The sequence below is a fragment of the Mixophyes fleayi genome, chromosome 6 (genome assembly GCF_038048845.1).
Source record: "Mixophyes fleayi isolate aMixFle1 chromosome 6, aMixFle1.hap1, whole genome shotgun sequence".
NCBI lineage: Eukaryota > Metazoa > Chordata > Amphibia > Anura > Limnodynastidae > Mixophyes > Mixophyes fleayi.
Window position 1 is genome coordinate 3,272,161 of NC_134407.1, and position 25,698 is coordinate 3,297,858.

Below are 25,698 nucleotides of genomic sequence, written 5' to 3' on the forward strand. Positions count from 1 at the left end.
TAGGGCAATGTGCAAAATATTTGGTTTGTCATTATAGTGAATGGGCGCAAAGTATTAGTAAATATCCCCTTGTGTCTATTTGTCGATAGATTGATGAAAGCTAATTGCTGATTGGCTGCTACGGGCACCTGCATAATTACACTTTCTTTGGAAATGAAACAGGAAAAGTTCCCAGCACCGGTTTTGCTGAAAGGAGAAACTTGTCTTCTGGATGCCAAGAAAACAGTATCAGAATTACACAGGAAAGGCCAGAAACTGAGAGGGGGCGGCTGGTGACATCGTGAAGCACACGAGAGGGGTTTAGGAAGAGCTCGCTGACATAAGCCATTTAAACTTGTTCATCCGATAAAACAAAACTGCAATTCTTCTGGCTGAATGACCCCACTAATCCGGCTGGGCTATGCATTCATGTAAAATTAGTCTCTGCATTTCTCGTTTGAGAGAAACACTTAGGACCCTTCAATATTTATGCCCTGCGGCTGGGAGCCATTGTGTCGTTGTTTAACAATCAGGAGCTTTGCTCCAGAGATCTGTATTGGAGGAAAAGATATTTTCTCAGACAAAGAGAAGAATGGTGCTTGTCTGTGTGAGGTGTCTTACTGGACACAAGGCCGGATTAACCCCTTGTCACCCTCAGCAGTGCCACAACTAATTACTACATGAGGATGACTGTCTTACATCAGTAAATCAACTGATACTATTATTTAGGAACTGTTACTTTTAAATTATTTAGATTCTGTTACATTGAGGTTATGTAATCACTTTAACTCTACCTCTAGAATACTAATCAGAGGTCAAAACATAGAAGAAAAGATTTTATTTGGGTGAACAAAAGCCGTCAACTTTCCGCTAATTCATAAGATGATTTGTCAATATAGTTCATCACTTTTCGGCTGCATTATGCCTGAAAAGCAACATTTCATTTGATAATGATATTATATCCCTGCACAAGTAATAGAAGGAGCTCAGATTACTAATTATTCACACTCACATGATACAATTTATCACAGTGTAACACAAGAGCAACACACTGCGTATTATTCCTTTCTTTTGCTGTGGTTGGTTTCTGTAAAATGTTGTGATTCATATTTCTATTCTTAGGTCCCTTATCCAATGGCGTCAAAGTGCATTGCTGATACTACTGATTTCTAGCATGTAAGAGACCATGGGAACAGAACGCACAGGGTCCTATGAGCCTACAGACTTTATAATATTTAATACATGATAGTATAAATTGGATAAAATATTTTATTTATGTAGATATTAGGCTCAGTAATCACCAGTAATCACAATAAAACCTGAGGTCTGTGATGAGCTGCAGACTGTCTCACTGTATCACTGTCTCACTGTATCACTGTCTCACTGTCTCACTGTCACACTGTATCACTGTCAGGTTACACCAGGACACAGGTAGGTCACTTCTATGTGTAGATTCCCCTGTAGACGCGTCTCTCATACTATGAAACACTTGGGTTCCTCTGAGACAGCTATTTACACGCCTGGAAACACCAGATAATCCCGCACAATCTCAGCCATTCATCCTATACGGTTAACGCAGTGTATTTTAGCTCAGATTCAGATCCTTATTGTGTATTTCTGGGATTTATTAATATAAATGCAAGCTTTACTTTTCCTGCATGTCAGCAGTGTATAAATAAATTATGGAGAAATGTAATTCTCTGTCTGTTGGACGGGAGGAATTATTCTGATTAGCTTTGCATAATAACATCTTTACTAGGGAGTTATTTCCATCCCAGCAGCCTCCATGCGGATGCATTAATTCCAATGGCTGTCACTGCCACCAGCTCTTTTCTGGCTGTCTGCTCTCATCAGCCGTCTGCGGCTGGTGGTGAAAGTTACACGTGTTCCTTCTGTACGGACCTCCGTGTACAACGTGTCCTGCGAGAGTCACTGACTAAAGAAGAAGAACTGCTCTCCCCAGCTCATATAACACACGCGGCGCAACGCAGGGGGCTGGTCTAGACATCGCTGGGCATTGAGGGGTGTATTTATCAAAGCTTTGCCCTAAACATTACGGGACTACCGTTGGCAATAGCACTGCTGTCAATGCCCTTACCAGCGGCAAGATATGTATGCCGGCTCTCGCCAGGGATATCTTAGACAATTAAACCAGCAACGCAGCGGTACATACACCGCCGCCATACATCGCTTTATTATTTGAATGAAGATTTTTTTGAAACTATATATTTGTTTTTAAATATACTTTTACATCTTTGTTTATTAGTGGAACTTAAAGGCAAAGTCTGGAATGTGCGCAACAATGCGCATGCGTCAGCCGGGTCATAGAGCTTCACCGGCCAAAGACTGGCCCAGCGAATCGACCCGAGCAGGCGAAATTTTATTGGTAAATTGCAGCAAGTTATTTTCTTTAACGTCACCATAAACCACATTACAGTAAATATGCCTCCAACAGCCTCTGGTCATGGGCCTAATGGAACCACTAGTGTACAGGATCTCCTAAGTTGTTTGAGTCGCCCCACAGAGCGGGCCTATGATATTAGATAGGCCTGGGTCTACAGCCTCTACTCTGGCTGCATCATACAGCATGTAAACGTCACCTCACACAACTTCTGAAATCCTCTCATCTACTTTCTACACTCTGCACGTCAATGCATTTAATATTTAATGTTTCAATATAGAACAAATCAATGAAAAAAATTGTAAAAAGTGACATTTCCGCCACCTAACACTGCTCTACGTCAGGGTCAGAGCAATATAACCATTGTCTTTCTCCAGATGGACCTGATTCGTACAGAGAAAAGGTCTTCGGTCTGATCAAAGCATTATCTGAAATATCTGCAACATTTCCAAGACTTCCACATTCCAAACTAACGCCACAGAAATGCTATTTACTGGCTGTATATTATCTTACATTAATTGTAAAGTATTTATCTGGAGCATTGTCACTCTATTATCTGAGTACTATGTAAGGTCTGACGGACGTAGAAAGCTGATCTAACATCACTTTTATCCACAATGCGTTTCCCCGTGGAAAGTAATGTTAAATATTCAGTGATATATTCTACATTAATGCAGTGTTAGAAACACTCTGCGCTTTTATAAGTAGGAGAAATGTTCCTCCATAATTGATTTTGCTATTGGCAACGTAAAGATCTGCCATTTCCGGACTCTAAATAGATGGAAGTAGCATCTAAGGAATATTTGGAAGAATATGTGGAACAAATTTAAAGCTGCAAAACGACATAAATATTGGTGGTCGCCAATTTAAAATGGCTGCAAGTTGGGGGGTTGTGACCAGGAGGACCAACGAGAAGCTGTAATGTCCGTGATTGCCTCCTTAACATCAAACAATCCACAAAGCCCGGGAGATGCCAAATAGTGTAATGCTCTGTCCCCTCTCTAGGTGGCAGCGCAGCATAAATATCACATTTTCAGCTACACTACACGGCCACAAGTATGCGGCTCTCCTCTAATTAGTGTATTTGGCCATTTCAGCCACAGGTGCTTAGAATCCAGCAAACAGCCAGCGATCTCCATAGTCAGACAATGGTAGAAGAATAGATCATACTGAAGAACGCAGTGACTTTCAATGTGGCACTGTCATAGGATCTCCAACAAGTCAGTTTGTGAAGTCTCTGCCCTGCTGGAGCTCAACATCTAGGAGCCACAACATCTCAGCCGGGAAGCAGTAGGCCACACAAGGTACCAGAACGGGACCACTACAGAGTCAGGAAGCAGTAGGCCACACAAGGTACCAGAACGGGACCACTACAGAGTCAGGAAGCAGTAGGCCACACAAGGTACCAGAACGGGACCACTACAGAGTCAGGAAGCAGTAGGCCACACAAGGTACCAGAACGGGACCACTACAGAGTCAGGAAGCAGTAGGCCACACAAGGTACCAGAACGGGACCACTACAGAGTCAGGAAGCAGTAGGCCACACAAGGTACCAGAACGGGACCACTACAGAGTCAGGAAGCAGTAGGCCACACAAGGTACCAGAATGGGACCACTACAGGTCAGGAAGCAGTAGGCCACACAAGGTACCAGAACGGGACCACTACAGAGTCAGGAAGCAGTAGGCCACACAAGGTACCAGAACGGGACCACTACAGAGTCAGGAAGCAGTAGGCCACACAAGGTACCAGAACGGGACCACTACAGGTCAGGAAGCAGTAGGCCACACAAGGTACCAGAACGGGACCACTACAGAGTCAGGAAGCAGTAGGCCACACAAGGTACCAGAACGGGACCACTACAGAGTCAGGAAGCAGTAGGCCACACAAGGTACCAGAACGGGACCACTACAGGTCAGGAAGCAGTAGGCCACACAAGGTACCAGAACGGGACCACTACAGAGTCAGGAAGCAGTAGGCCACACAAGGTACCAGAACGGGACCACTACAGAGTCAGGAAGCAGTAGGCCACACAAGGTACCAGAACGGGACCACTACAGGTCAGGAAGCAGTAGGCCACACAAGGTACCAGAACGGGACCACTACAGAGTCAGGAAGCAGTAGGCCACACAAGGTACCAGAACGGGACCACTACAGAGTCAGGAAGCAGTAGGCCACACAAGGTACCAGAACGGGACCACTACAGGTCAGGAAGCAGTAGGCCACACAAGGTACCAGAACGGGACCACTACAGAGTCAGGAAGCAGTAGGCCACACAAGGTACCAGAACGGGACCACTACAGAGTCAGGAAGCAGTAGGCCACACAAGGTACCAGAACGGGACCACTACAGAGTCAGGAAGCAGTAGGCCACACAAGGTACCAGAACGGGACCACTACAGAGTCAGGAAGCAGTAGGCCACACAAGGTACCAGAACGGGACCACTACAGAGTCAGGAAGCAGTAGGCCACACAAGGTACCAGAACGGGACCACTACAGAGTCAGGAAGCAGTAGGCCACACAAGGTACCAGAACGGGACTACTACAGAGTCAGGAAGCAGTAGGCCACACAAGGTACCAGAACGGGACCACTACAGAGTCAGGAAGCAGTAGGCCACACAAGGTACCAGAACGGGACCACTACAGAGTCAGGAAGCAGTAGGCCACACAAGGTACCAGAACGGGACCACTACAGAGTCAGGAACCGTCGCCGGAAGCAATGTCAGCACATGGACTGATCAACGGGAGCCTCGTGGATTGGGTTTCCATGGGCGAGCAACCACACACAGGCCTCAGATTACCGTGCACAATGCCAACATGGCCTGGGGTGGTGTATAGCACACCGCCACTGGACTCTGGAACATTGGGAATGTGTTCTCTGGAATGACGAATCACACACCACCATCTGACAGTCTGATGGACAAATCTGGGTTTGGCTGATGCCAGTAGAACATTTCCTATTTAAATGTCTACTGCCAACTGTAAAGATTGGTGGAGGAGGGATAATGGTGTGGGCCTCTTAGTCCTAGTGAAGGAAAATCTTAATGTTATAGGATACAGTGACGTTCTAGAGAACTGTGCGCTTCCAACTTTGTGGCCACAGTTTGGAGAAGGCCCTCTCCTGTTTCGGCATGACACTGCCCCCGTGCACAAAGCGAAGTCCATTAAAAAACTGATTTCCAGAGTTTGGTGTGGAAGAACTTGACGGTCTGCACAGAGCCCTGACCTCAACCCCAACATACACATTTGCCGAAAAACATATATCAGTGCCAGGGGTGGATCTAGAATTACATTTTACGGGGGGCGATTTATGGGGGGTTCATTTAGTCCCCGCCCTTTTGTGACAGCTAAGGCTGCCAGCGGCTGCACACCACACTATGTGCAGGTCCGTTCGGCAGTGACATGCAGGGAGTGTGCTGCCCGGCTGCTCTGATTGTGTTTTAAACACAATCAGAGCACACACTCCCTGCCTGTCTCTGCTGAACGGACCTGCACATAGTGTGGTGTGCAGCCGCCAGCAGCAAGCCCCTGATGGCCTCCCCCCCTGGATGCGCCACTGATCAGTGCCAGAACTCACTAATTCAGTTGTGGCGGAATGGATGCGAATCCAGCATACATGTTCCCAGAAGAGTGGGGACTGTTAGAGCAGCAAAGGGGGGACCAGCTCCATATTAATGACCATGGTATAGGAATGAGCACATGTCCGGGTGTAAACATACTTTGGGTCATGTAGTGTGTACGCTCCTAGCTGCTCCTCAGTGCATTTGAAGCACAGATACAGAGATAAAATGTATTAGACACTTCTTCAGAGCAAGCTGTACATTCAGACTTAATCCCACAATTATCCAGAATACTGTCATTAAGACACCGGAACAATTAATACTGAATTCAGCAACACTACGAACAGCAATTGTAAACAGTATTGTGATTGTGCTAATGACACAGGCAGGCGGGTTGTACGGCAGACACAGTGCAGCACATTAAACACTCTGTGATGGCAGCAGATGGCCAGGTGGTATTATAATGGCTTGTTAACTTTCAGGCGAGGGCATAAATGTTTTCTCCTTGAATTACTTGATTGACTTGACTCTTAGAGAGAGAGTTTTACGATTCACTGGATGAAACTTTTCCATCTCGCTGGAGATGCCGTCCGCCACTTCCCCGAGCCCCCAGCACAAGCTGTAAACTTTATGAAATATCTGGAAAGTGATTTCAGCCTTTCATTTATAACTCGGAACCAGCATGATGAGAAGAGAAAGTACATTCTGTGTCCGTTTCATTAAATTCAGCTGACTTCCCTCAAGATTTGCAGGATTTAAAGTAGAAAGGGATTGGAACTTGGTCTGTAACAGAGAAGATGGTGATGGAATAGGACGTCTGGAGAAGAAGAAATTGTACCAGTAAAATAGAGAGATAAAGATGAGATTCAGATATATATATATTATAATAAACCTGTTCTTGCCTCCCGCTGCCTCAGGCGATGTGTGTCTGTTGTCCTCCTCCAAGCGCGTACCTGGATATTCCCTCTGACATGTGACTGTCTGCATGTTCTGGCTCGTTAGACGGTTCTAACGAGCAAATAAACTCTGCCCGCAATCCCTCCAAACCCCACACCCCTCCACTCAAATACGCCCACTTTTGATAAAGCCTGGTGCAGTTGGGAGGAATTCCTGAGCTCACTCAGCGCCGTTTAGTGTGAGCGCAGACTGCCCTTGAGCATTATATATCTGTCTGATCTCCTAATACTGACCTCCCCCCACTCTTCTGGTTCCAACCTGGGACAGTTCATTACAGGATAATAGATTTAAGAGATGACCTGCGGCTAGGTAATTGCTTAAAATATACATCTGTACTTTCTGTGCTGCCCCTTTGCTTCCTTCTAAATTGTAAGCTCTTATGACTAAGAGCCGTCACTCTACATATGAGTTTTTGGTTTTGACTATCTCTTAGTTTTTACCAGGTTAACCACCAAAACACAGGAGAGAATGAGGGGTAACTGAGAGCCACATTCTACAAAGCATCTATAAAAATAAAAAAGCATTGACATTGAGCAAAAACTTTCATTGCAAATAGTTTATATATTGTAAAGAATGAAAAACTCTGAGATCGGAATCTCTTTGATTTGTTCCATTCGCTTTAACATCACTTTTATCCACATTGAGTTTGCCTGTGGATAGTAATGCTAAATATTCAGTGCTATATTCTGCATTAATGCCGTCTTGTCTGACTGTCTCTGCACTTTTATAAGTAGAAGAAATGTTCCTCCATAACTGATTTTGTTGTTGGCAGTGTGAAGAGTGGCCTATGTATATATATATATATATATATATATAGGTAAGGGGCCTTTATGATGGTGAGAATGGTTTTGTAGGACCAAGCGCAGGGAACAAACCTTTGCAGCAAAGTCACTGAAGTAATTATCTTGTAAATGTTACAGAACAGAGTCATTTATACAGGAGCACAGCTAGTTCCTTCCTTACCCCCCTTCCTTACCCCCCAAGGGGCAACAAAACATTATGTAGTCACCATGCACAAAGCTGTGTGATACAATGTAACTGACACGTACAGCAGAATGCCAGCTCTAAGTCACATGGACACTGGACGCACAGCTATCGAACCATCTTATTGCAATGGTCGGCCAGTGATGGGAACAGAACTGGGGGGCCCCACACCCCGACACTAGATACCTGTCAGTTGTTCTGTTCTGCGTAGAAAGAGTATAATAACCATCTACAAGAATTAATACATTAATATCACCATCGATTACAAAGCTCTGAATTAAATGTTTATTGTATGCTCTAAATATATAAATATTAAGGCTCGTAATATATGATCAATTGATTACAAAATGAAATGAACAGACAATGAAACTAGAACAGCTATCGGTATAGGATGTAGATGTCACTGACCACGCTGCAGGGATATTTCTATCAAGTTATTCGCTCCTGTGTCATTAGATAAGTTAGCGCCTTATTGACAGCTCAGGTTCTGCAAAAGCGCCAAGTCTCTGTTTTGAAAATACATAATAAAGCTGTAGGTTTATAGTGCTGGTGGTCTATATCAGTGATGGGCAACAGGCGGCCCCCCCAAGCCTTCACCTGCTGGTGGTCTATATCAGTGATGGGCAGCAGGCGGCCCCCCCAAGCCTTCACCTGCCGGTGCTCTATATCAGTGATGGGCAACAGGCGGCCCCCCCAAGCCTTTACCTGCCGGTGCTCTATATCAGTGATGGGCCACAGGCGGCCCCCCCAAGCCTTTACCTGCCGATGCTCTATATCAGTGATGGGCAGCAGGCGGCCCCCCCAAGCCTTCACCTGCCGGTGGTCTATATCAGTGATGGGCAGCAGGCGGCCCCCCCAAGCCTTCACCTGCCGGTGCTCTATATCAGTGATGGGCAACAGGCGGCCCCCCAAGCCTTTACCTGCCGGTGCTCTATATCAGTGATGGGCAGCAGGCGGCCCCCCCAAGCCTTTACCTGCCGATGCTCTATATCAGTGATGGGCAACAGGCGGCCCCCCAAGCCTTCACCTGCTGGGGTCTATATCAGTGATGGGCAACAGGCGGCCCCCCCAAGCCTTCTCCTGCTGGGGTCTATATCAGTGATGGGCAACAGGCGGCCCCCCCAAGCCTTCTCCTGCTGGGGTCTATATCAGTGATGGGCAACAGGCGGCCCCCCCAAGCCTTTACCTGCCGGTGCTCTATATCAGTGATGGGCCACAGGCGGCCCACCCAAGCCTTTACCTGCCGATGCTCTATATCAGTGATGGGCAGCAGGCGGCCCCCCCAAGCCTTCACCTGCTGGTGGTCTATATCAGTGATGGGCAGCAGGCGGCCCCCCCAAGCCTTCACCTGCCGGTGCTCTATATCAGTGATGGGCAACAGGCGGCCCCCCCAAGCCTTTACCTGCCGGTGCTCTATATCAGTGATGGGCAGCAGGCGGCCCCCCCAAGCCTTTACCTGCCGATGCTCTATATCAGTGATGGGCAACAGGCGGCCCCCCAAGCCTTCACCTGCTGGGGTCTATATCAGTGATGGGCAGCAGGCGGCCCCCCAAGCCTTTACCTGCTGGGGTCTATATCAGTGATGGGCAGCAGGCGGCCCCCCCAAGCCTTTACCTGCCGATGCTCTATATCAGTGATGGGCAACAGGCGGCCCCCCAAGCCTTCACCTGCCGGTGCTCTATATCAGTGATGGGCAGCAGGCTGCCCTCCCAAGCCTTCACCTACCAGTGGTCTATATCAGTGATGGGCAACAGGCGGCCCCCCAAGCCTTCACCTGCCGGTGCTCTATATCAGTGATGGGCCACACGCGTCCCCCCAAGCCTTTACCTGCCGGTGCTCTATATCAGGGATGGGCAGCAGGCGGCCCCCCCAAGCCTTTACCTGCCGGTGCTCTATATCAGTGATGGGCCACAGGCGGCCCCCCAAGCCTTTACCTGCCGGTGCTCTATATCAGTGATGGGCAGCAGGCGGCCCCCCCAAGCCTTTACCTGCCGATGCTCTATATCAGTGATGGGCAACAGGCGGCCCCCCAAGCCTTCACCTGCTGGGGTCTATATCAGTGATGGGCAACAGGTGGCCCCCCCAAGCCTTCACCTGCTGGGGTCTATATCAGTGATGGGCAGCAGGTGGCCCCCCCAAGCCTTCACCTGCTGGGGTCTATATCAGTGATGGGCAGCAGGCGGCCCCCCCAAACCTTCACCTGCTGGGGTCTATATCAGTGATGGGCAGCAGGCGGCCCCCCCAAGCCTTCACCTGCTGGGGTCTATATCAGTGATGGGCAACAGGCGGCCCCCCCAAGCCTTCACCTGCTGGTGGTCTATATCAGTGATGGGCAGCAGGCGGCCCCCCCAAGCCTTCACCTGCTGGGGTCTATATCAGTGATGGGTAGCAGGCGCCCCCCCAAGCCTTCACCTGCTGTTGGTCTATATCAGTGATGGGCAACAGGCGGCCCCTCCAAGCCTTCACCTGTTGGTGGTCTATATCAGTGATGGGCAGCAGGCTGCCCTCCCAAGCCTTCACCTACCAGTGGTCTATATCAGTGATAGGCAACAGGCGGCCCCTCCAAGCCTTCACCTGCTGGTGGTCTATATCAGTGATGGGCAGCAGGCTGCCCTCCCAAGCCTTCACCTACCAGTGGTCTATATCAGTGATAGGCAACAGGCGGCCCCTCCAAGCCTTCACCTGCTGGTGGTCTATATCAGTGATGGCCAGCAGGCGGCCCCCCCAAGCCTTCTCCTGCTGTTGGTCTATATCAGTGATGGGCAGCAGGCGGCCCCCCCAAGCCTTTACCTGCTGAGGTCTATATCAGTGATGGGCAACAGGCGGCCCCTCCAAGCCTTCACCTGCTGGTGGTCTATATCAGTGATGGGCAACAGGCGGCCCCCCAAGCCTTCACCTGCTGGTGGTCTATATCAGTGATGGGCAACAGGCGGCCCCTCCAAGCCTTCACCTGCTGGTGGTCTACATCAGTGATGGGCAGCAGGCGGCCCCCCCAAGCCTTCACCTGCTGTTGGTCTATATCAGTGATGGGCAGCAGGCGGCCCTCCCAAGTCTTCACCTACCGGTGGTCTATATCAGTGATAGGCAACAGGCGGCCCCCCCAAGCCTTCACCTGCTGGTGGTCTATATCAGTGATGGGCAGCAGGCGGCCCCCCCAAGCCTTCACCTGCTGGTGGTCTATATCAGGGATGGGCAACAGGCGGCCCCTCCAAGCCTTCACCTGCTGGTGGTCTATATCAGTGATGGGCAGCAGGCGGCCCCCCCAAGCCTTCACCTGCTGGGGTCTATATCAGTGATGGGCAACAGGCGGCCCCTCCAAGCCTTCACCTACTGGTGGTCTATATCAGTGATGGGCAACAGGCGGCCCCCCAAGCCTTCACGTGCTGGTGGTCTATATCAGTGATGGGCAGCAGGCGGCCCCCCCAAGCCTTCACCTGCTGGGGTCTATATCAGTGATGGGCAACAGGCGGCCCCTCCAAGCCTTCACCTACTGGTGGTCTATATCAGTGATGGGCAACAGGCGGCCCCCCAAGCCTTCACGTGCTGGTGGTCTATATCAGTGATGGGCAGCAGGCGGCCCCCCAAGCCTTCACCTGCTGGGGTCTATATCGGTGATGGGCAGCAGGCGGCCCCCCTAGAATTCACCTGCCGGTGGTCTATATCAGTGATGGGCGACAGGCGGCCCCCCCAAGCCTTCAACTGCAGCCCCTAGCTCCTTCCTGCTTTATTGTCAGATGTGTTAGATATAGCTTGTAACACGTGCAAAATGATGCCAATATGTTATTACAGATAGGGGTCTCTTTCTTTGACTTAATGCATTGTTTTATCTTATTACTGAGATTAAGGAGAATGTGCGGCCCTTTTCAAGGTTAGAGGGCCGCACAAAGCTACCCCTGATGTGTATGAGGTGTCCATCACTGGTTTATATAAAGCACAGGAGGACTACACAAAGCACAGGAGGGCTACACAAAGCGCCGGAGGGCTACACAAAGCGCAGGAGGACTACACAAAGCGCAGGAGGTCTACACAAAGCGCTGGAGGTCTACACAAAGCACTGGAGGTCTACACAAAGCACAGGAGGTCTACTCAAAGCTCAGGAGGACTACACAAAGCACTGGAGGTCTACACAAAGCTCAGGAGGACTACACAAAGCATAGGAGGACTACACAAAGCACTGGAGGTCTGTACAAAGCATAGGAGAAGAATAGAAAGCACAGGAGGAGTATATAAAGTGCAGGAGGACTACATAACATGCATAAAGACTACACAAAGCCTAGGAGGACTAAAAAAAAGCGCAGGAGGATTATATAAAGCCCAGGAGGACTATACAAGGTACAGGAGGACTCAAAAGGATAAAATGATACAGCGCTAAAAAATGGTGTCAGAGATAGTAATGAGATGCAGATTTTCTACAAGGAGAGAACTAGCTACCTTTGGGTTCAAAAAGTATTTAATGTAAATGGCCAAAGGCCAGATGAAATAAAAACATATATAGAAAACACATCGGTAAAAAGTTATATACAACCTTACATTAAGAACAACATTATAGGGAAATAAAAGGATATAAAGAACAAACGCTAGAAACATGGATCTATGGAATCTCTGTGAGTGAGTCCAAATTCAGTTCAAAGTAAAGAAGTCTCACATCCCAATTGGTAAAGAGACACAAAGTCTCATAGTGAATATAGAATCCCACAATACTTGCTGTTATGAAGTCCTTCATAATTGTTGATTAACAATAATGGTGATAGAATCGGAGCTAAGTTGGCCGGCTTCTTGATAGTCGCAGACTAGCTCCTCTGTGGATTTACTTGGACTTGAGAAATAAATGACCTGGGTCCCATGAGGTGAAAGCATCCCTGGTGGTATTTCCTGGTGGTTTACAGCACTAGGTATTCCCAAAGCCTCCCGACCTAGGTACTTACCTAGCCCGACCTGGCTTCGCTTCCAAGTTCTGAAGGGTTTAGGCTTATTCCAAGGTGGTATGGCTGAAACCCCTGCGGGATAATTTGAATATTATATGCAACTTTGGATTTTAAAATCTATGTTAAGACCCTCTGGGGCCAGGGTTTTCAACTCATAGATCCACCTGGTCTCAACTGCATTGATAGTTTTTATGAAATCTCCTCCCTTCCAATTCTTGTTGAATAGCCATAAACTGTAAGGATACACTGTGTGAATCTAACCCCTTCTTAATGTTATGAATATGTTCCCCTATTTAGGTTTAAGAGGTCTGATCATACGACCCACACACTGAAGATTACACGGGCATTGTAGGATGTAGATTACATCCCTAGTATCACAAGTGGGGGTGTCCTTTATTTTTTTATTTCTGTCTTGTTTGAATGGACGAAAATCAGTGATAGGTTTAGTACTTCTCAGTTTTGTGGAGGCCACAGTAATAGAAACCAGTGGGGTTCTTGGTCGTTGTCAGAACTGACTGAATCTTAAATATAGGTTTCAGTTTAATGTGGTTCTCTACTAATATCTTTCTTAGATCACCTGCCTATCCAAAGACGATACAAGGATGTGGGGGTAAAATCATCTTGAGATCCTCATCTTGTAACAGGATCTCCCAATTTTACTTGATGATTTTTTTAAATTTGTTTTGCTGATTGGTTGTAATTGGTTCTAAAGTATGTTTTAGACCGTACCTCAGCATCAGTTGGTTTAGTCCTATATTTTAAAAGGTCTTGCCTTTCCATATGTTCAACTTGTCTGTAAGCTAGCTCCAGGGCATCCTTATTGTAACATTTTTGCTCAAACTGTGATTTAAAATGTTTAGCTTGTACTCTGTAATTTGTTATATATGAGCAGTTTCTTCTGACTCTTTTGAATTGGCCTATCAGAATGTTTGTAAGCCATTGTGGGTAGTTATTGCTTGTAGATAAAATGTAGCTGTTAACATCTACCTGTTTGTAAAATGTCTTGGTTTCCAATTTGTTGTCTCTCTCTCTCTCTCTCTCTCTCTATATATATATATATATATAGATAAATCTAAGAAGTTAACTTCAGATTTACTGTACTTAGTTGTACATTTTGATATGTATATTGTTTATGTCAGTTATGAAGTCAAGATAAGGAAGATATCATCTATATATCTACACCAGAGGACCCGGTTCACTCCAAATCCATGGTCCGACCATATCGCCTCATCTTCCTACTTGCTCATGAAAAGATTGGCGTAGCTTGGTGCGAACCTAGTCCCCATGGCATTACTTCTAATCTGCAGATAAAATTGATCCAAAAACCAGAAGTAATTATGTTTGAGTATGAAATTAATTCCTCCAATGATTAATTCAATTTGTTCTGGATTAATTTTGCAATCATGTGAAAGATGATATACGATACTGGCTAGTCCTTGTGAGTGGTCGATCACTGTGACGTAATGTCACTTGTGACCAACCAGTAGTCACTGTGCCACGTTACATTCTGTAAATTTTTTAATATTTGCGTTGTATCGTGAAGGTGAGATGTCTGTGGGTGGTCTGTAAGGATATATCTGCATCTATCCATCCTTGGCCAATGGATTCACGTGCTAATTTGTGATAGTTTAACTGTACCATATCGTGAATAGAGAATGAGGAATCAGAAGAGTCTGTTAATGTACTATTGTCATTATTGAGCCTAATATGTATCTGCCTCATTAACTACTGATAGGTCATATTTAATTGTAAGGTAGTGAGTTGGGCGGAATCTTTTGTGTTGATTTAATGAGTGTTATTACTTCTTTGGTTGTTGTTGATATTGTTTATGTTTTTAGTTTTATTTTTGGATTCTTTAATACCAAATTATCTCAAAGTAATTTGGACTTTTCATCTGTATAATATCATGTTCTTTCCCTTCTAATATTTTTTGAATTAAGGTATCTAACGTATGGAATTCTTCATGTGTTTTGAAGGGTTCTAAAGTGGTATTCAGATCTGTAATTTGTTGTCCAGATAGTTCTAGTTCTGTAGTCCTAGTAGAGATTATGAGATCGATTAACTGGAGTGAACATCGGTCTAGAATGTCTTTCCACTGACAAATAAGGACAGGATAGTTAAGGTTGTGAGTGGGGGCACAGGAAGACCATGCAAAGCACAGGAGGACTATATAAAGTGCAGTAGGACTACACAAAGCACAGGAGGTCTATACAAAGCATAGGAAGCCTATACAAAGCATAGGAGGAGAATACAAAGCACAGGAGGACTATATAAAGTGCAGGAGGACTACACAAAGCACAGGAGGTCAATACAAAGTGCAGAAGGTGCAGTCATAGCACAGAAAGTCTATGCAACGTGAAGGTCGGTTAGATATAGTATGGGAAGACTAGAGACTAGATCACAATGAACGAGATCTACACAAAGAGCACGGTAAGAAATCTACCCAAGCAATCAGGGATAAGAAGAGGACTGGAAGTAACATCCAAGGACCAGTTCAATGCTGCTGGCTTTGGTGGTAGCATTGTCAGGTTAGGGTAGAATAAGGATTCAATCACTGTTCATCTCACCCATGTGACTGCTACTAATTTATCTCACTCGCCCATACCGGCGGGCACAGCTTATTTATCCATCAGTATCCAAAGAGGGAAGCAAATCTGCATTTATTCTGATAACATGAGGGGCTGATTCTGTACTATGTTCTATGGGCAACTTATTCGTACTCCCCGAGTCTTACAGTAGCTAGTGCTCCCGTTCTAGTATCAGCTGAGAGGTGACAGAGATCTCCCAGAATTCTGCAGCAGCGGTTGGGACACAACTGATACTGGCGGAGAAGTCACTTTCCAGACATGTCTGGAGCGCAGTCCTTCCTCTCCGGGAATTATCAATGACGTAAAGATAATTCCACTCGCTGCACTCTCACTATCTATACCTCGTGACAGCTGCTACATTGCAATTAAATGGCAGCGCCTGCTTCCAGTTTACCAGAATGCATTTTTTAACTAACAGTCACAAAGTTATTAAGTTTGTTATGATTAGCAAAGGTTTTTAAATATACATAAAACATCAGGAAGGCACCAGTCAATTGTGTTTGTGGCAGTTTCATTTTGGTTAATTACATGTTTAAGTTGATTTGTACAAGAGTCTAGGGTAATTTGCCAGGGTTATAATTTAGCTTTCTCAGCTGTCAGAATAAATGTATTAACAAAAAAATAAAAAAAATAAAACAACACCCAGATCTCTGCATATTACTTAGCCGACATACATATTAATTAAACACAGCTGATTAAAATAATGGTCTCTTCAAATATTCATCAACTTCCCACAAGAGCCGTTTCGCTCAAACACTTGCAGTCCCCTAAAATATCACGCCATTCATTTTCACTCTGTTTTGCATTTCAAAGCATTAATTTCTTACATAAGACGTTTAATTCACACTGACTCCTGTCCATAAGAAAAGATAAAAGAAGAGGCAAAGGTTTTATGTAAATGATTAATTACATAAAAGACAGCAAAATGAAAGAGTGCTTTGTTTTATGGGCTCGAGCTTCAGTTACAGGTAAAGGCCCGGGTTGTAGACTAGCTGAGGACAACATGAGAAATAGCGGTACCAAGAATATATATGAAATAGCAGCATGAAGTATATAAGAACAAGTAATATGGCATATTTTTTATTATTTTAATTGATTATTGCTATCCTAAGATATCGATAACAGAACTGGTATTGTGGAACTAGAAGTAAATTCATGGTGAAGCCTTCACCGGTGAAAGTAGCAAGCCTTAACGCGAGTGGGGTGATCACCAACGGTTACTCTTCGATGTATAGGGTGAAGCAATAAAAGAGCCCTATCACAGACAAAACATTGCTGGCAATATGGCTTTTTGTTCTTTGTTAAACCTGCCCCTTAGTATTGCGCTCGTTAAGGACATGATACTATGCAACGAGGTACAGCTGCAGCACAGCTGTGTAACAGATGAAATTCATTCAATGTGATCTTCATTTGGTCTAACAGAGAAATCATTATTCCAGTTCAGGCTTGGCTCTCCGTGTGCTGTGAAACTACAAGTCCCAGTACAACTTGCCAGGTATCGGCTGGCTATCTGCTTTCAAAGCATGCTGGGGCTTGTAGTTTCACAATGCCTGGAAAGCCACAGGTTTGGCCAGGCCAGTACTAGCTATTCACTTTTGTCCACTGGTTAGTGATTCACATATAGGAGATGCCTTGACGTTGCCAGATGAGCTTATCCCAATATAACTATATTGTGCACATAATTCTCCTACTTGTATGTATATTCCGACACATAGTGACTTATATATTGTTTGCTTTAAAGCACTTTTCACTTATACGGTGGTCTTAATTGTCTTGGCAGCACTTTCTCAAATTATTTTATTCACTTGTACACATTTCACTAATTTAATGGAGTGCACCTTGGCTTCACTGATTTCTGAATTGCACACAATGCGATCGTGATTTTAACTAGCAGAGAAATTATTACACTATGTATTCATTTGTCACCACTGGTTAGTGACTAACACACCTAGCGAACACTGTGATGGTTGCTCTGTCCTTGTTCTGCAGCATTTCACAATTGTCTCTACGAAATTTGCTGTCGCTATATATATATATATGTGTTGATGATGATGATGAATTGTTTATCACTGTTTTGAAATTAGTATTCAAATAATATTGTACAGTCATTGTTCACTGTTTCAGATCCGTCTTCTGATATAGCCTTTTATTTTCTCTTTTAATAATTAATATCACATCAATTAAGTATGACGTAACAGAAAAAAGAGTGGTAGAAACGCAGACACATCACATGGCTGTCAGTAACATGTAAGCAATGATACCCTACAGTAGTGTTACTTTAAGTCATAGCAGAAATCCAGTTAGCTTTGGCGCTGAGAGGAAGACGGAGTCAGAGGGGGCAGAGTGTTAGCTTGGATAAAACACATGGTGAAGGTGGTGATGAGGGTGATTGATAATGGAGGTATTCTCAGTGTTATTCTCCCCAGTCTTTACCCCCAGGCTGACCGGCATCCCCCCCCCCCCCCCCATTTCTCCACTGTACATTGCTTCTACTGGACAAAGCTCTCCCCTTTAATCTATCCACACAGATCGGGCTGGAACAAGTTATATACTCTTCAGGCTAGGAAGAAGTTGTCCATGTTGAAGATGGACATACCGACCGGATGGAAAACCTGTTACTATATTCTCGGTGGTGTGGATTCATGTGCAATAAAAAGCTACCAACAACTGTGTCAGCATCCCAGGGATCTGCATGGGGCCTACTGACAATCTATGTAATGGTAAGTCATGAGGGCTTATGTCGGCTGATGGCACCTGTCAGGTCCTGGTGCTTGTTCTTGCCAGGGAACTCAACTTGTATCTGTGAACCAGGACTCTGTAGCCTGTATCTTCCTGTGTTTGACCCCTGGCTCTCAGACATGGATCGCACTGGCTCCTGACCCTGGGCTCTCAGACAACTACCTCAATCTCTCTCGGACAACTACCTCAAGCCCTCACATGTCTGTCTATAGACCGTCTACTTTTGCTACATTCTGTTTAAGTCCCCACAGTTTAATTCACACTCTTCTTTGCTACCTATCTGCAACTGCCTCATGTATTAGTCATTTTGATTACTGTATTAGTTATGCCCTATCTGTATTTGTATGATTGTCCAGCACTAAGTAATCTGTTGCATCATAAATAAAATAATAATACCTCTCTTGACATCTGACTCTCCGATGACTACTTCTCTGATTCCTGACTTCCGGCTCTCAGATGACTACTTCTCTGGCTCTGAGATGACTACTTCTCTGGCTCTCAGATGACTACCTATCTCCCTCTTGACTTATGGCTCTTGGATGACTATTTCTCTGGCTCTTAACTTCCGGCTCTCGGACAACTACCGCTCTGGCTCTTCACTTCTACTCTGAGATGACTACTTCTCTGGCTCTCAGATGACTACCTATCTCCCTCTTGACTTATGGCTCTTGGACGACTATTTCTCTGGTTCTTTACTTCTGGCTCTTAGACGACTGACTACCTATCTCATACTTTACTCATTGCTCTTGGACGACTATCTCTCTGGTTCTTAATATTTGGCTCTTGGACGACTACCTCTCTGGCTTTGGCCTCTGGCTCTCAGACTACACACTCTCTGTTCCCCTCCTCAATTACAGTCAGTAAGAAGGAGAATGGAGCAATAAATCTGCTGACTGGGGATGATGGGAGTTGTAGTTCAGCTGCGACGTGAGTGCTGGACATGTTCCTTATTACTTGTAAGACTACAATCAATGAACCTGGAAGCCATTAATGTTTTATTAATGAGTGTGGGTGTGTCAGTGGTGCCACGAATGCTTAGCACCGACTAATTCCATTTGCTAATGTTACTGATGCAAACACTGCGTTCTTAATGGGTTATCACAGCCCTGCTCTGAACTGCAAATACTGCTGAGGAGAACATTAATTTCTGTGTAATTTGTGTATTTTAAGTATCTTCTGCAGGCAAATGTCTCATTAATAAAAATGTGATTTAGAAAACGAAATCTGCTATATTCATTAACACCAGAAATGAGGTCTGACGAACATCTCCTGCTGGATGTGAGGAATCCTCACACACGGCTTCTACCTTAGTGCTGAAGATTGTGGCGTGTACCATTATACATTGCCTACATATAGGTGGCATGGTGGCATAACGGTTTTGTACACACACACACACAACACACAACACACAACACACAACACACAAACAAGTAGATATATGGAGGTACAGTGGTTAACTCACTCTCTAGATTCTCTTTAGATATAGATAGGTATATATAGATAGGTATATATATATATATATATATATATATATATATATATATATTGTAACAAAAGGAGGCATTTAGCTGGCAATATACAGAGAGAGCAGGGAAGTAGAGTAAAACATTTGTGCAGTAATACACCTAGAGTGAAGACTTATGTATGAAAAGCAAGTTTAAATTTGGTTAAACTTACATGATCTGAAATCCTTCCTCTCAGCAAACAGACAGGGCGTGTCTGGTTGTGCAAACAGAGGCAGTGATGGGCGTTTTCTTTTAAAGAGAAGGTGGGTGTGTCACCTGTCCATCAAGCTAAGGCTGGAGGAGGAGCATCATGTATAAAAGCTTGTTTGTTTCATTTGTTCAGGAAGACCAATGCTGGGTGAGCGGGCTGGTCCTGAGAGAGAGCTGGACTATGTATAGCTAGTGTTTAGGGTCTCCATGATTGCTGTACAAGTATACGGTGTCAAACATTTACCATCCTGACAATAAAGCACCATAAAAAGGAAGTTGTTGTTCGCGTGTGCTTCACCAGTAGCGGGCTCCTGCCACAATATGTATATTGTGACAAGGTTACTGGTTTAGTACATGGCAGCAGGTACATATCACCAAGGTTCCTAACCTACTGCTTTTAAAAACCCAGGAAAAGTCTATGTTGCTTAAGCTGATTGCTGTAGGGATATAGGCTTCTTTGTAAAATCAGAAAAGGGTCCTGGGGTTACGAATGTAGAGAGCGGGCAGGCTCCATCCATTAGGCCCATTAACCGAGCTTTCCCTACCAGTGATTCTGCTGGTAATCAGGAGCTGCACCTGAGTGGTGCTAGTAAAAGGCTGCAGCTCAGACAGTCTCTCACTGTTTGGGGACACGGACTGCAGAGTCTCTGTGGGAGAAAAATCTGATATCTGCCTGAAAGTTATTGTTCTGAAACCTCTTTTTGCTTTGTCTCAGTATATTAGTCAGGTGTGACCAGTGGTTAGTTAGAGGCAGACAGCAAGGTGTTTATTTTGGAGTTTTCTTTTGTTTTTGTTACTGAATAAAACTGGCTGAGGTCAGTTTCACGAAACCTGTGGACTATATATACATAATGGGCTAGTTTCCGAACATGAGCTCCCACACTCCACAGACTTACTGGAAGAATAATTGGCTGCTGACTAAACAAGGACCCTAGTGTGTGTGTGTGTGTGTGTGTGTGTGTGTGAATGTGGCAGGGAATTTAGATTGTAAGCTCCAATGATGCAGGGAGTGAGATGAATGATCACCCTTTACAGCGCTGTATAATTTGGAGGTACTATATACCGGTATATATATATATATCTATATATCTATCATGTATATGTTGTCTCATCTCTGTCCCTCCAGCATATTAAACGGTATTTGGGATTGGTTTATTATTTAGTACCCTTCGGCCTCCTTACATGAGAGGTGAGTGTTTAAGACTTCACTTGTATTTCAGCGTTGTTTGAAGCATAGATGTTAGTGTAGGGACTCAAAAAAATGAGGATCGTTGACATTGGGATGCAAGTTTCATTTTTTGTTATAAAAACTAGCACCTCGCACAATGATCAGAATAATCCATGTGATTTTGTATTGTAAACATAAATCATTACGCAAATAATCTCCGATCCTAGAAAATGTTCTTGCACCAAGTAAAGAGCTGTGTGTTAACGTGACTATAATTATCTCAAGTATTATTGTAGTAAATAAGGAGAAGTAGATATTGATTAAAGCCCAGTAGTCGAACCATTCATTGAAATGTTGAATTTCTTCCCATAAGAAGGAAAAACTCAATCAGCTCTACAGACTGGTGATCACTGCAGCCCATTCCTGAATTACAGCCATTACCAGGCTCAGGATAAGAAATAACTCCTTGGAAAACTAAAGAACGTCTAAAAATAATTGAGCAGATTACAAGATGCATCTGGTATCACAATCCATATTTATTTATGTATTCACAAGACAGGCTGCCTCTCCAGCAACAAAGCCCAGACCTGGAGAACAAGAGGCTTGTCGGTGACAGGGGCCCATCCATCACCATCTGTTATTTCCACAGCTGGGGGGCCACACCTGGGAGATGGATGAGACTTGTCAGAGTAACAGACTGCGCAGATTAAGTCTCGGAGAAAAGAATAAACAAGAAATCTCCTCTTTCTAATAAAAGAATCTGCTCTAACACTGTGACTTAGTCCGTCTGCCGTTATATAGGACATCAATAAACAAAGTATCGGGATACAAAAGTAAAAGACGATTACTCTACCGCTCTGCGCAACACCCAGCGTGACGGGGCCAGGAATTCTCAGTTATAGTGAGTGCTGAGATTTTACATCACATCCAGGGTAGGCTCCAAGCCGCTGTTAGGGGAAGAAACAGGTTCCATACTTGAAAGTGGCAGTGAGGACAATTTACATTTATATTTTTTAGCAAGAATAGTTTTTTGCGTTTGTGACATTTAGGCCCATGCTGCGTCCGTACAAAACGGGATGAAACCAACTGCCCTCCCGCTCCCCGTTATTGTCACAGCGCAAAATCTTCAGGAGATGTCGGAGGTACGCGGTTACAGGTCAGCAAAGGACGGGATCACCACAGGCCGCCGCTGAGATTAGATGGTGATCGCACTGGGGAGGAGGGAATTAGAAGTAGTAGGGAAGAATTCTGCCCTTACGGCCTCATCAAACATGGATGTAAGAGACAAGTCACTCACAGACTGGATGGATTTACTACCTCACGTGGCACCGTTTATCTGCGCCAGGTAGAGCTGGTCAGCTGGGGATGTATAAAGGACTGTTAGTTCCCTCTGTGCCGGGAGATGGTTGGGTGCAGTGGGTTCTGGAACGACCCTGGGACTGGCACTGAGAGAGGGTGGGGGTTCTCATGCTGCAATGAGTGTGGCCCCTCTACCCTTATATGGCTGTTGTCTTAACCCCACGCAGAAAATAGTCATAGCCCCGAGTACTGTACTGTGGGATACAGCTGAAGGCTCACCATGAATGGCCTCCTCTCGTTACATGACAATACGCTGTTGGACATGTGGAGCCATGTGCAGTACATAAGACCCTCGCTACGACTTATCCTTGACAGGGAAGAGCTGGAATATTCAAGGGCAGTGCCGTAACTAGACGTTTTAGTGGCCTGGGCGAGACAGGGCCCCGCGCCCCCCATCTAAGTGGGAGTGACATTTGCTAAGTGGGTGTGGCCAACCTAATGTGGGGGTGTGGCTATCACTTTACTGAAAGAATTCTATTACACATATTTGCAAATGCATGATATCTATATATCTCTCATAGAGAGAGAGATAGCTCTATCTATATATCTGATGCATTTGGCTTATCATGCATTTGCAAGTTCTATGATAAAATAAATACAAATAAATATAATTAAAAATAATAAATTATATATATATATATAATTTATTATTTTCCTGTCAGAGGAACGCAAGAAGTTCGGCATTTGGAACGCAAATTTGCGTTCCAAATGCTAATGCAGGATGCCGCTCGGCCGCAGCTACAGCGCTGTTCAAGCTTCCGATGCCAGGAACAAATTGTTTCTGGTGGGGGAAGCTGTGTCCAGTGATTGAGCCAGGGCACAGAGGCAGGTAGCGAGCGTCTGCTCTGCCCCCTTGGGCTTGCGACCTGGGCGACGGCACCGCCCGCACCTCCCTAGTTACGGCTCTGTTCAAAGGCCTAAAAATTCCAGCTCTTCCCTGTCAAGGAAAAAGGCCTTGTACAGATGGGCATTATATTAAAATATTTAACATGCCTTCTCAAAGACTATTAAACACACTGTTGGTGCCAAATGAATAGGTAGAAACACACTTTCTGTGTCCCATTGAAAACACATTTTAACTTTACCTGCAGGGGTTAAATAATTAGCGTTCGGTAAAATACAACCAAGGTCTATGGGTGCTGCTTTTAGAACACAGTACACTGTGCTGCAGGGAGGACTTGAGGTGCATTAATGTACGCGCTACAAACGGTCTGATAGAGCGATGACAAAGTAAAAGGTTTATTCTATTCTTGAAGCGCTGTCCTTGCAAATCAGTGTGTATGAGTCCATGGTTCTGGGCTGAATGATCATCCAAGGCCACAGCCTAGGCTGGCAGAGATCGGGTGGGTGGTAGGTGATTGTAAGCTCTGTGTCATCTGGGATAAATAAAACACTTACTGCAGACTCAGGCTGACCTGGGAAAAAGTCAAATGAGTCAAACTTATGGGTCACGTCAGCTGTCCAATGACACAAGTGTGATAATGAAATCTGACTTATGTATCAAGTAAAGCTTCATTCTACAATAAACATTACACGTATCCCCGTCTCCCAAATTAGGCACTTAGGGAACTGTCCCCTACCATTAAGACCGATATATTTATTGTATCCTTGGCCCAACAAGTAACATGGAAGCAGAAACTGTATTAACCACTGATAATAAAAAGAGTTTGTCATTCATTTTACTGATTTTTTTTCATGAAGAAACAAATATTTGCTATTTTCTTTGCGTTACCATTACTAGAACAGGTGACACTGTGCTGGAAGAGTCTGAACTATGGACATTTAAATTCTGGGGTTGTGTCCAATTTATGGATAAAAGTGTATAGAGATAAATAACAATGGGAGAAGTTGAATATTGATTAAAATAACCATTTATTTAAGTATATTAAATAAATAAATAAAAAATAATTAAAATAATAATTAAAATAAATAATTATTAAACACTATGGGCTAGATTTACTAAGCTGCGGGTTTGAAAAAGTGGGGATGTTGCCTATGGCAACCAATCAGATTCTAGCTGTCATTTTGTAGAAGGTACTAAATAAATGAAAGCTAGAATCTGATAGGTTGCTATAGGCAACATCCCCACTTTTTCAAACCCGCAGCTTAGTAAATCTAGCCCTATGTGTGAGATGGGAAAGGTATACTCTAATTTAGTGTCATCGGTGTTTATTCAGGACAGACTGAAGGATGATCACTGATTTCAGAGTACCTGATTATAATTACCTGGAGCAGACACTCCATACTGATCTATCAGAGGAACACGAGGAGCTTTGTTCTCTAGAGATCCTTACACCCAGACCCCCATGGGCTTATATCCAGCCTGTTATCGTTTTTTGGACAACTGCTGGAATTGGGCCGAGAGGGTTAACGAGTCCACAGATATTTATTTATACTCTGAAACATCACAGCCCGATAATCGGATTACGGAGAGCAGTGACAGTCACAATCACAGCGCTTTGGCATTATCCAGCCTCATTTTGACTTATTTGGATACAATTAAGTAGCGAGATAGTAATACAGGTGCAGACAGCATGATAATCAGGTAAAGAGATGCCGACTTTGTATTTTCTTGTTAAAGATTAAGAATGAAGACTTGACACAGGCTGCTATTTACAGGAATTTCCCTGATACCATCTTCTGTCCAAACAGATAAGAAACAAATGCTCTGGTAAAGGACAGATGACAGTATGTGGAGGATTACGGGGAAAGCAGCTACAATCCCAGCTGCATGTGAGAGAAACACAGGGAATGTTTGAGGGTGTTTATATTTGTCCTAAGTTTTTGTCTTCTTAGTTTTAAACTCCAGCGGGGATTTTAATTTAGTCATAGAAAAGGGTCAATACACTTTATTCTGCTTCCAGCTCTCTATTCTATTAGGCCAGTCATAGTTTTCTGGCAACTTGGTCACAAAACATCCTAATCCTTAAGCTGGGTACACACTACAGAAATTTCCACAAACTTTTAATGCCGAGCGATTTTACATGCGATCGATGTTCCGATCGCTCGGTCCATGGACTGCATACACACTAGCCTTGTTTAGGACGATAAAGGGAAGAGCGGACGTCCCTTTAGCGACTTTTTACAGCCATGTTGTCGTGAGCAATGACTGTAATTTCATACTCACTGTTGTGGATCGGTCGGAAGTTTATACACACTACACAGCGGAAACGAGTTTGGAACGAAAATATTAAACGGTACGACCAACCAAATGAGGCGACAATCGTCCATTTGGACAGACTTTCGACCATCGTGTCACTGCACACACTGACCCGACTTTTTAAACGAGCGGTCGTATGTCGGCTGATTTAGCCGATTATTGGA

At 44.7% G+C, this 25,698-nt stretch overlaps 1 protein-coding gene and 1 pseudogene across 3 annotated transcripts in view; both read right to left on the reverse strand.

The window, feature by feature from the left end:
* The window catches only part of ATRNL1 (attractin like 1), a 489,225-nt gene that overhangs the window by 155,121 nt on the left and 308,406 nt on the right, over positions 1-25,698 (reverse strand). The gene's annotated exons all lie outside the window — the stretch shown is intronic.
* On the reverse strand, positions 12,758-12,876 carry LOC142095602 (5S ribosomal RNA; annotated as a pseudogene).